Source organism: Saimiri boliviensis, chromosome 4 (genome assembly GCF_048565385.1).
Source record: "Saimiri boliviensis isolate mSaiBol1 chromosome 4, mSaiBol1.pri, whole genome shotgun sequence".
In the NCBI taxonomy this organism is placed as follows: Eukaryota; Metazoa; Chordata; class Mammalia; order Primates; family Cebidae; genus Saimiri; species Saimiri boliviensis.
In genome coordinates, this window is record NC_133452.1 from 58,803,208 (window position 1) to 58,815,528 (window position 12,321).

The 12,321-nt window shown below is 39.7% G+C and overlaps 1 protein-coding gene across 5 annotated transcripts in view; it reads left to right on the forward strand.

Annotated features, from left to right (window-relative positions):
• The window catches only part of CDK19 (cyclin dependent kinase 19), a 189,103-nt gene that overhangs the window by 30,085 nt on the left and 146,697 nt on the right, over window positions 1-12,321 (forward strand). The window lies entirely within an intron of this gene.

Genomic DNA, 12,321 nt, shown 5'->3' on the forward strand with positions numbered 1-12,321 from the left:
GTTAAGTGGCAGTTCATTGTGGTTCTGATTTTTATTTCCCTAATAATGTATGATGTTGAACATCCTTTCATGTGCTTAGCAGCCATTGCATTTGTTCTTTGGAGAAATGCCTACTTAAATTCTTTGCCCATTTTAATATTGGGTTGTATTTTTATTCTTGTAAGAGTTCTTTTTATATTCTTAATACTGTGCTCTTATGTGATGTATAATTTGCAAATATTTCTCTAGTTTTTGTGAGTTGCCTTTTTACTTTTTTTTTTTTTGAGATGAAGTCTTGCTCTATTACTCAGGCTGGAATACAGTGGTATGATCTTGGCTCACTGCAGCCTCTGCCTCCCTGGCTCAAGCAATTCTCCTGCTTTAGCCTCCTGAGTAGCTGGGATTATAGGCATGTACAACCATGCCAGGCTAATTTTTTGTATTTGTAGTAGAAATGGGGTTTCAACATGTTGGCCAGGCTGGTCTCCCAAAGTGCTGGGATAACAGGCGTGAGCCACCACGGTTGGCCTGCCTTTTCACTTCTTGATGCTTCACTTTTTTTGTGTGATTGACTTTGAATCACAAAAGTTTTTAATTTTGATGAAGTACAATCCATCCGTTTTTAAAATTTTGTTCCTTTTGCTAAAAAACCACTGCATTATCCAAGGTTGCAAAGATTTACTCCTTTGTTTTCTTCTTAGAGTTTTGTGGTTTAAGCTCTTATATTTAGGTCTGGAAGTTTTGTTTTGTTTTGTTTGAGACAGAATCTCACGCTATTGCCCAGGCTGGAGTGCAGTGGCACGATCTCAGCCCACTGCAACCTCCACCTCTGGGGTTCAAGGGATTCTCTTGCCTCAGCCTTTGGAGTAGCTGGGATTACAGCTATGTGCCATCACACCTGGCTAAGTTTTGAATTTTTAGTAGAGAGGGGTTTTCACCATGTTGGCCAGGCTGGTCTTGAACTCCTGACGTCAAGTGATCTGCCCACCTCAGCCTCCTAAAGTGCTGGGATTACAGGTGTGAGCCACCTTGCCCCGCCTGGAAGTGCTTTTTTTTTTTTTAAAGTGAACGGCATGCTATAGGGTTCCAATCTTTAAGGACTGTATAGTGTATTTGGTCAAATAGAATATACACAGGGAAAAGATAACTAGCAGTAATGCCATTCACTCTGCCAGGCATGGTGGCTCTCACACCTGTAATCTCAGCACTTTAGGAGGCTGAGTTGAGCAGATCACCTGAGGCCAGGATTTTGAGACTAGCCTGGCCAAAATGGTGAAACCCGGTCTCTACTAAAAATACAAAAGTAGCTAGGTGTGGTGGTGCATGCCTATAATCTCAGCTACTTGGGAGGTGAAGGCAGGAAAATCACTTGAATTTAAGAGGTGGTGGTTGCGATGAGCCATGATTGAGCCACTGCACTACAGCCTGGGCAACAAAGCAAAACTCTGTCTCAAAAAAAAAAAAAAAAAAAAAAAAAAAAAGTAATGTCAGAGGCTGGGTAATTTATAAAGAAAAGAGGCTTACGGTTCGGCAGGTTGTGCAGGAAACAAAATGCTGGCATCTGCTTCTGCTTCTGCTTCTGGTAAGGGCCTCAGGAAGCTTACAGTCATGATGGAAGGTGAAGGGATAGCAGGCATGTCACATGGAGAGAGTGGCAGAGGGGAGGTACCACACTCTTTTAAACAATCTGATCTCATGTGAACTCAGATTGGTAACTCATTATTACTGTGAGGATAGCACCAAGCCACCAAGCCATTCTTGAGGGATCTCCTCTCGTGTCCCAAACACCTCCCGTCAGGCCCTACCTCCAACACTGGGGATTATATTTGAAATTTGAAGGGAACAAACATCTAAACGACATCACCAATGATCATTTATATATCCACTGTCTAGATCTAGACAATTTTTTTTTTTCTATAAATGGTCAGATATTTTCTGTATTTCTGTGAAGGGTCAGATGTGGCTTTGGAGGCCATGTCATCTTTGTCACAACTACTGAATTCAGCAGTTGTACTGGGAAAGCCATAGACAATAGGTGAATGAATGGGAATGGCAGTGTTTTAATAACACTTCATTTGCAAAAGCAGATGACAGCTGGATTTGGTCTGCACTGGAATTTGCCATCCCCGATCCAGATTGAACATCAGGTTGTTATATTTGCTTTCTCTGTAAATGTGTGTAGATGCAAATATATTTTTCAGAACCAATCAGAAATGAGTTGTTATCATCTTGGAACTATACTCTTTAATATCTCAGCATGTATCTCCTAAAAATATAAATGTATTCTCCTGTATAATACCATTATTACAGCTAAAACATAATTTGTTTTTTAATAGATGAAGATTATATTATATAATGTATTACAAAAACTATGAAAATCCTTAGATTCATTCCTTAACAACTAATCTGTTGAACTGTCCCTATCCCTGTCCTTCTTTATCCTCTTCTTGAATTTATTTACTTAGGTAGAAATCTGCATTGGATAAAACTGTTTGCTGATTTCATTTGACCCACTTATACAATCAAATGAAAAGAATGTTTTGATGTTCCTTATGTGGTGGTTTGTATTTTTACTTCTGTATTTTGTTTCCGTATTTTATGTGATTTGAAATAGAGGATTTATGTAATTTTTAATCAGGAGGTATGAAGTTACGTATAGTCTCAGTAGTTTCCATTTGATTGTTAAATAGTAGAAAAAACTGAGGTGAAGGCAAAGCTACTTGATGTGCTTTTAGAAAGCAGTCAACTATCACATTGCCTGACTTTAAACTAGACTTCAAGGCCACAGTAACCAAACAGCATGGTGCTGGTAGAAAAACAGACAAATAGAGCAATGGAACAGAATAGAGAACACAGAAATAAAGCAGCACACCTACAACTATCTGATCTTCAACAAAGTTGACAAAAACAGGCAATGAGGAAAGGACTCCCTATTCAATACACAGTGCTGGGATAACTAGATTGCCATATGTAGAAGAATGAAACTTCCTCTCACCATGCACATAAATCAACTCAAGATAGATTAAAGACTTAAATGTAAAACCCAAAACTATAAAAACTCTAGAGGAAAATGGAGGAAATATCATTCTGAACCTAGGCTTTGGCAAAGATTTCATGATAAAGACATCAAAAGCAATTGCAACAAAAACAACATTTGAGAAGTAGGACCTAATTTAACTATAGCTCCTGCACAGCAAAAAAACTATCAACGGAGTAAACAGGCAGTGGAAGAAAATATTTGCAAGCTATGCATTTAACAAAAGCCTAGTATCTAGAATCTTAAGGAACTTAAACAAAAAACAATCTCATTTAAAAATGGGCAAAGGATGTGAACAGACAAATCTTGAAAGAGAGCATACATGTGGTCAACAAGCATATGAAAAAATGCTCTTACGGTGAAGGGGTGGAAAAAAAATGCTTAACATCACTAATCATTAGAGAAATGCAAATCAAAACCACATTGCGATACTGTCTCACAGCACTCAGAATGGCTATTACTATGTTTTTTGAAATGGAGTCTCGCTCTGTTGCGCTGGAGTGCAGAGGGTCCATCTCAACTCACTGCAACCTCTGCCTCCTGGATTCAAGCAATTCCCTGCCTCAGCCTCCTGATTAGCTGGTATTACAGGTTCGTGCCACCATGCCTGGCTAACTTTTATATTTTTAGTAGAGGCTGGTCTCAACTCCTGAACTCAAGTAATCCACCCACCTCAGCCTCCCAAAGTGCTGGGAATACAGGCGTGAGCCACCGCATCAGCAGAATGGCTATTATTAGAAAGTCAAAAAATAACAGATGCCAGCGAAGTTGTGGACAAAAGGTAATTCTTTATTTATTTGTTATTTATTTATTTATTTATTTATTTGAGACAGAGTTTCGCTCTTGTTACCCAGGCTGGAGTGCAATGGCGCGATCTCGGCTCACCGCAACCTCCACCTCCTGGGTTCAGGCAATTCTCCTGCCTCAGCCTCCTGAGTAGCTGGGATTACAGGCACGCGCCACCATGCCCAGCTAATTTTTTGTATTTTTAGTAGAGACGGGGTTTCACCGTGTTGACCAGGATGGTCTCGATCTCTTGACCTCGTGATCCACCCGCCTTGGCCTCCCAAAGTGCTGGGATTACAGGCTTGAGCCACCGCGCCCGGCCCTATTTTTTATTTATTTTTATTTTTTTATTTTTATTTTTTTGAGACAGAGTTTCGCTCTTGTTACCCAGGCTGGAGTGCAATGGCGCGATCTCGGCTCACCGCAACCTCCGCCTCCTGGGTTCAGGCAATTCTCCTGCCTCAACCTCCTGAGTAGCTGGGATTACAGGCACGTACTGCCATGCCCAGCTAATTTTTTGTATTTTTAGTAGAGACGGAGTTTCACTGTGTTGACCAGGATGGTCTCCATCTCTTGACCTCGTGATCCACCCCCCTCGGCCTCCCAAAGTGCTAGGATTACAGGCTTGAGCCACCACGCCCGGCCGACAAAAGGTAATTCTTATACACTGCTGGTGGGAATGTAAATTACTTCAGCTACCGTGGAAACCAGCTTGGAGATTTCTCAAAGACCATTTGACCCAGCAATCCCATTAATGGGTATATACCCAAAAGAATAAAAATTGTTCTATAGGGACACATGCACACAGATTTTCATTGCCACACTATTCACAATAACAAAGATATGGAATCAACCTAGAGGCTCATTAATGGTGGTGGATGAGCCTCTATCTTTATCTTTCTGGGTGAAGAAAATATGCTACATATATACTATGGAATACTACACAGCCATAATAAAAGAACAAAATCATGTCATTTACAGCAACATTGATGGAGCTGGAGCCCATTATCCTAACAAATTAACTCAGGAACAGAAAACCAAATACCATGTTCTCACAAGTGGGAGCTAAAGATTGAGTACACATGGACACAAGGAAAGCAAAATAGACACTGGGGCCTTTTTGAAGGTGGAGGGTGGGAGGAGGGTGAAGACTGAAAAACTACCTATCTTTTGAAGCATTGATTATATGATATGCAGAAAAAAAAACAAAAAAAACTAGTACTATGCTTATTATCTGGGTGACAAAATAATTCATATGCCAGACCCCTGTGACATGCAATTTACATATGTAACAAACCTGCACATGTACCCTTGGAACATAAAATAAGAAAAAAATGTGACCAACTTTTGAGTATTCATGTAAAGAAGGGAGGGAAAGTAATAAAGATAATATTGGTATTTTATTTTATTTTATTTTTTAAAGACAGTCTTGCTCTGTTGCCCAGGCTGGAGTGCAGTGGTGTGATCTTGGCTTACTGTAACCTCCGCCTCCCAGGTTCAAGCGATTCTCCTGCTTCAGCCTTCTGAGTAGCTGGGACTACAGGCATGCACCACCATGCCTGACTAATTTTTGTATTTTTAGTAGAGACGAGGTTTCACCATGTTGGCCAGCTGATCTCGAACCCCTGACCTCAAGTGACCTGCCTGCCTTGGCCTCCCAAAGTGCTGAGATGATAGATGTGAACCATCACATCCAGCTCAGATATTTTTAGTATTTTCTACTTTAACTTTATTGTTAAAGCTTTTACTTGATGTGGAAATTTGCAACACTTCAAGTAAAGCTATTGCACTCTGAAAACTTGAGCAGCGATTTAACCAGGCTCCTTGCCCTGTGTTTGTCTGCTGTTCCTGCTCCTACCCAAAGTTAGTACTCTGCATTGTGCTGCCTCCTCCCATGTCATCTCTCAGGCTATGTATGCAAAGTGTCGTTTTATTTTACCCTTTTAAAAACATCAGTTACCCTGATAAGGAAAGAATTGAGTACGTTGGTGTAGTGCTGGGACTATAGTCCACAGACTGTAGGAAGTGTGCTGCAGGTGAACAAGTGAAACTTCCTTCTTCTTAGAGTAATAATTTATGATAACTGTTAGTAGGAGGTAGATTGCTTATTTGGAACAGACTCAAGATTATTATTACATCTTTGTAGTCTATGCAGAAGTAGCAAAATCTATAAAATTGTGAAGGAAAGAACAGCAAATCATTCAGTATGTCTAGAGCAAATTCTCAGGATGGAGGTTGGAAGTACATTTGAGAGAAAGGGAGAGCATGGTAATGTGTGCCAGGCTAAAGAATTTGGCCCTTAACCTGATGGAGGAAGGGAGTAATAGATCCAAGTGGAATAAATTCCTTTAGTTCCCAAAATGGAAATAGTGATTTTTATTTCTGACTGTAAAGGGAATACATGTTTGTTGTAAATTGCAAACAAGTATTAAAAAAATGCAGGCAGTGAAAAGTCCCTATAATTTCATTCACTAGATGTAACCACTGCTTGACAGTTTGCTGTATAGTTTTACAGAGGAGAATTTTATGATCAGTTTTACAGCAGTGTGAATGTTGGAAAGGACAAAAGTTGGATGACATTGGAAGAAGATGGGTGTTAGATCCAAATAGAAATGATGAGGACCTGTTGCTTAGTGGTAGCTGTGGGGGTAGAAAAGGTGCAGAATTGGGGAAAAGTTTTAGGAGCTACGATTCAGTGACCAGTTTGGCAACTGGTGTGAAGGACAGATAAATGGCCAGGATGGGAGGGATTTCCCAGAATCTGGAACCAAATTGTGGCATCATTTTTGCATAAAAAGGACAAATAGCAGTTTTTGCCAACAGCGTAATTTCAGAGTGAAAAGTCTGTCCTTTTGTTCTTATTTTCCTCCTGTGTTTCTGAGTTTATTTAGAAGGGGAGGGTAAAAGTAAGAATTCAATTTTGTTTTGACAGATAAAAGCTGTTTTATCATGACCTTTTCTCTTACTAATTATGTTTCTCTCTTTTATTAGTTGATGATAGCAAGTTTCTTTGAGAATTTGCTTCTGTTTTGGTGTGTAATTGTAGCATTAGCTTTTAAACTTCACAAAGTTTATATTGGAATCTTTAAATTTTTATTCTGGGGAATTGGGATTGAGGTGGGGTGAGGGAGCCACTTTGGCAAATTATTGGCAGTCTTTGATTCTTCGACTCTAAGAGCTTGATTGTATCCCTGAATAGGGTCTTTTTTTTTTTTTGAGACAGGGTTTCACTTTGTCACCCAGGTTGGAGTGCAGTGACACAATCTTGGCTCACTACAGCATCAACCTCCTGGGCTCAAGTAATCCTCCCACCTCAACCTCCTCAGTAGATGGGACTACTGGCATGTGTCATCACGCCTGGCTAGTTTTTTTATTTTTGTAGAAACGGGGTTTTACAATGTTGCCCAGACTGGTCTCGACTCCTGAGCTCAAGCCGTCTGCCTGCCTTGGCCTCCCAAAAGTGCTAGTATTAGAGGTGTGAGCCACCGCACTCAGCCCAAATTGGGTCTTGCCTTCATCAGGTTCTGCTGTGTTTCTTACCATTGTGAACAGGAAACTGTCTGATACAGTTTGGATATTTGCCCCCTCTAAATCTCAGGTTGAACATTGACCTCCACTGTTAGAGGTGGGGCTAACTGGGAAATATTTGGGTCATGTGGGCAGATCCCTTATGGGGCTTGGTGCTGTCCTGGGTAACGAGTGAGTTTTTGCTCTATCAGTTCCCAGGGAAATGTGGTTGTTCAAAATGAATCTGGAATATCCCTCCTTTCTTTCTTGCTGCTTCTGTTGCCGTGTGACCTACTGGCTCCCCTTCCCCTTGTGTCATGATTGAAAGCTTCCTGAGACCCTCACCAGAGGCAGATGCTGGTACCATGTTTCTTACGTGGCTTGCAGAAAAACCATGAGCCAAATAAACCTCTCTTCTTTATAAATTAGCCAATTTGAGGTATTCCTTTCTAGCAATGCAAAATGGACTAATACACTAATACTGTACACATTTTCTTTCCTTACAACTTTTTGAATGGTTCATCAAGATAATGTACATAAAGAACTACATAATGCTATGTAGTGGACACTAAAAGACACCGACTTCTTCTCTCTTAAGAACAAACTTGAGATTATTAAAAAAGTTAAAATCTCTTTCCTGCAAGTTTCATTTTTCCTGTAAAAAAAATTTAAAAGTATATCTAAGTGCCACCTCCTCTGTGCTTTCTCATCTCTGGAAGATGGGATGATAAGAAATCTTCCAGAGATAAGAAATGTGCACGATACTCCTCCTGTGCACTCATAGTACCTTGGAACTTTCTTCTTTCAAATAGCTCATCATTCAGTATTTTAATTGTGTAGTACAATGCCTGGCACATAATTGATCCCAATAAATATTTGTTGTAGAGATATCTTGAAATGAGGTAAAATGTTCTTCATTGCCTTCTCTTGAACACCTGAACAAGTATACTGAAAAAAATAGGTTTGTTTATCCACTCAGGAAGCCTGGTTTATTTTGGAAGAAAAATGATATTTTGTAGCTATGGAAATTTAAGTATTACCAACTGTCTTAAGATAAATTCTGGTGTCTTCTGATATATACCTTGATAGGAGATTTTTTTTGTGTTGCGATTTGAAATGAAGGCAACAGTGTGATTTTTTTTTTTTTTTTTTTTTGAGATGGAGTTTCACTCTGTTGCCCAGGCTGGAGTGCAGTGGTGAGATCTCAGCTCACTGCATCCTCTGCCTCCTGGGTTCAAGTGATTCTTGCCTCAGTCTCCCGAGCAGCTAGGATTACAGGTGCATGCCACCACACCCAGCTGATTCTTTTTCAGGCTGGAGTGCAGTGGCGTGATCTTGGCTGACTGCAGCCTCTGCCTCCTGGGTTCAAGTGATTCTCTTGTCTCAGCTTCCTGAATAGCTGGGATTTCAGATGTGTGCCACCACACCCAGCTAACTTTTGTATTTTTAGTAGAGATGGGGTTTTGCCATGTTGGCCAGGCTGGTCTTGAATCCCTAACCTCAGGTGATCTGCCTGCCTTGGCCTCCCAAAGTGCTGGAATTACAGGCGTGAGCCACCATGCCCAGCCTAATGTTTGTATTTTTGTAGAGACAGGGTTTCACCATGTTGGCCAGGTTGGTCTCAAACTTCTGACCTCAAGTACTTTGCTTACCTTAGCCTCCCAGAGTGCTGGGATCATAGGCATGAAACGGTGCCTGGCCTCTTTTTTAAGTACTTGAGAATATGAGTTTAAAAAATTTATTTATTTATTGTAGAGATGGAGGACTCACTATGTTGCCCAGGCTGGTCTCAAACTCCTGAGTTCAAGTGATCCTCTTGCCTCTGCCTTCCAAAGTGCTGGGATTACAGGCATGAGGCAGTGTGACCAGCCGAGGTTTCTGAAGTACTTAAGAATGACTACTTCTCTGAACTTCATTTATTCATCTAACATTTACTAAGTTCTTTATGCTGTAGTCTAGACCATGTGCTAAGGACTATGGAAAGCCAAAGAGTTACGAATGGTTTCCTATCCTCAAGGCCTTTCCCTTTGATGACAAAGGTAGACCAAAACACCCCCACATTACATTATAGCTGCATAGGAAAGGTAAACACAAAGGAACATTATCCATTTGTATTTGGTGCATGAGTGTGTTGTTCATGCCTGTGTATAGGGTGAGTGCAGCAGGAAAGCTCTTTGGAGGAGCTGAGACTTGAACGACACATGGAGAAAGACTGGGGAAGGGCGTTCATTCCAAGCAGAGTATATGCATGCCTGTGCAAAGGCAGGGTGGTATTAGAAGCCTGTAATTGATTCTTTATAACTGGAGGTAAGGCTGCAGTTATAAGCAGAGGTCAAAGAAATCATGAAAGGTCCTGTGTCCCAAGATAAGGATTTTGACAATTCTGATTTGCATTTTAGAAAGATCACTGTTACACCAGTGTAAAGGTGGGTATATTAGATTTAGGTTCACCTATAATACAAAACAGGTGTTCTCAACAACATTGAGGTATATTTCTCACACTGATGTCCAGTTTTGGCATGACGACTCTAGGATCATCACAGACCCGAGTTCCTTCTGTCCGGTTCACTGTCCCTTGGCAGTTTCCATTACCCTTATTGTCCAGAATGACTGCTGGAGTGCCATCCACCATATCCGAGCTACAGACACATTTCTAGCTAAGTTCCCTTTAAGTAGCTATCTTGGAAGTGTCCCATCCAATGACTTCCACTTCTAGCTTATTGACCAGTCCTAGCAGTGAGGAAGGCTGGGAAATGTACACTTTTATCTGGATACATGCCACCCAGAATAAAACCATGATCTGTTCCTAAGGAAGAAAGGGAGAATGGGTGTATACTAGGCAGGCAGACAGTAGTGTTTACCACAAAGAGGATGGATAGTGGAGGTAGGGAAAACAATTTAGTACTATTTACCCAAGTAGTAATACATGTGATTGCCTACACAAGACCGATTTGGTTAATAAATATAAGAATTGAAACTCTGTGGTAACTGAGTAAAAGCTATTCTGCTGGGAAACTTACAGGAATAAAGTGGTTATTTTGATAACTATTTTAGAGGGGCAAAAATTATACTTTGTTTTTACCTTTGAATTAAAAGGTTTCCAATTAAACTTTTAGTAAAATTAAATATTTCAGTACTAAAGAGGATTAACGTTTGTAAGAAAGACATTGATAGGAATTTCTTTTCTTTTCTTCTCTTTTTTTTCTTTTTTTTGAGGCAGTCTAGCTCTATTGCCCAGGCTGGAGTGCAGTGGCGTGATCTCGGCTCACTGCAACCTCAGCCTCCGGGTTTCAAGCAGTTCTCTGTCTCAGCTTCCCTAGTAGCTGGGATTACAGGTGCTCACTTCCATGCCTGGCTAATTTTTATATTTTTAGTAGAGACAGGGTTTCATCATCTTGGCCAGGGCTGGTCTTGAACTCTTGACCTCATGATCCACCCATCTTGGCCTCCCAAAAACTATATGACAGTATACATTAAATGGGTTTACAGTGGTTTTCTGGGAGATGAGATAATTTTATTTTTCTTTTTTGCAATTCCCTTTTTAGATTTTCTGTACTTAGCACATTACTTTTTAAAAAATTGTGATAAAATACACGTAACAAGAAATTTACCATCTTTTTTTAGAGTACTAATTTTTATAAAAATGTGTTTTATTATTTTAAACCAAGTCTATAAAAGTAGAAATCACATACAAAAATACAGATTACTCTGACATGTTGGCAGAATAGCTTATGGCTGAACTTGAGTTTGGAAGTTCTGTATGTTTGAGGGCATCCGGATATCAGTCCAACTGAATCCTAACCCCAGCTCTTGTCACTAATCTGTAAACAATAATTTCAAGTAGTATTTAGCACTGTTTACTAAGAAAATTTAAGCATAATCATTTCCTGTGTAACCCAACTTTAAAATCTTTAACATCTTAGGTCTAAGCAGATAAAGGCACTTCATACTTTGTTTCTAACGTTAACAATTTTTTTAAATTGCATTTTAGGTTTTGCATGTGAAGAACATGCAAGATTGTTGCATGGATACACTCGTGGCAGTGTGATTTGCTGCCTTCTTCCCTATCACCTATATCTGGCATTTCTCCCCATGCTATCGCTCCCCAACTCCCCACCCCTCGATGTCCCTCCCCTATTTCCCCCCAACAGACCCCAGTGTGTAGTGCTCCCCTCCCTGTATCCATGTGTTCTCATTGTTCAACACCCGTCTATGAGTGAGAACATGCGGTGTTTGATTTTCTGCTCTTGTGTCAGTTTGCTGAGAATGATGGTTTCCAGGTTCATCCATGTCCCTACAAAGGACACTACGTTAACAATTTTTGATTAAAAAAAAGTTAATACAAATGATGGGTTTTGGCTTTTCTTGGTGTTACATTTTGAAATATGAAGAAGTCAATTTAAACTAGTTTTTTTTTGTGTGATTTTTAAGAAGTAGAATTTAATCTTTTCCTTTCTGTGTACCAGTTTTAAAATATCACTGATGGTATCAAAGGGTCCCACATCTGGATTTTAACTCTTATGTAGGTATAAGTAGTGCATACTGCTGAAACTGCATGAAACATACCTGCCTCTATTGTATATTTCTGATTGAAGGGAGTGCAGTTCCTTGGACTTCAGGTCCGATACCCTTATAAATAGAAAGTTTCAAACAATTATTGGTGAGAGATCATTAAAAAAAAGACAATTAAAAATACTTGATTTTAGAATATAAAAGTTTCCTTAAGAACCTCAGCGCTAAAGAAAAACAGCAGGCAACTTTAGAATTCTTCCATCCAAATGTTCAAGAATAGAGACTAGATTAATAGCACCTTTCTAAAACAAACCAAGTCATTTAAAAATTTTAAGGACCCATGTTCACATAATTTGATTATCAAATTAGAAAACAATTGTATTTCTCATCTAATTTAGAATTCTGGAAACACAGTAACTTAATGAACATTACGAGACACTTGAAATTAACCTGTCTCCTGGGCCTTCAAATCCTATGCCAATTCTATACCTCTGGTTTTT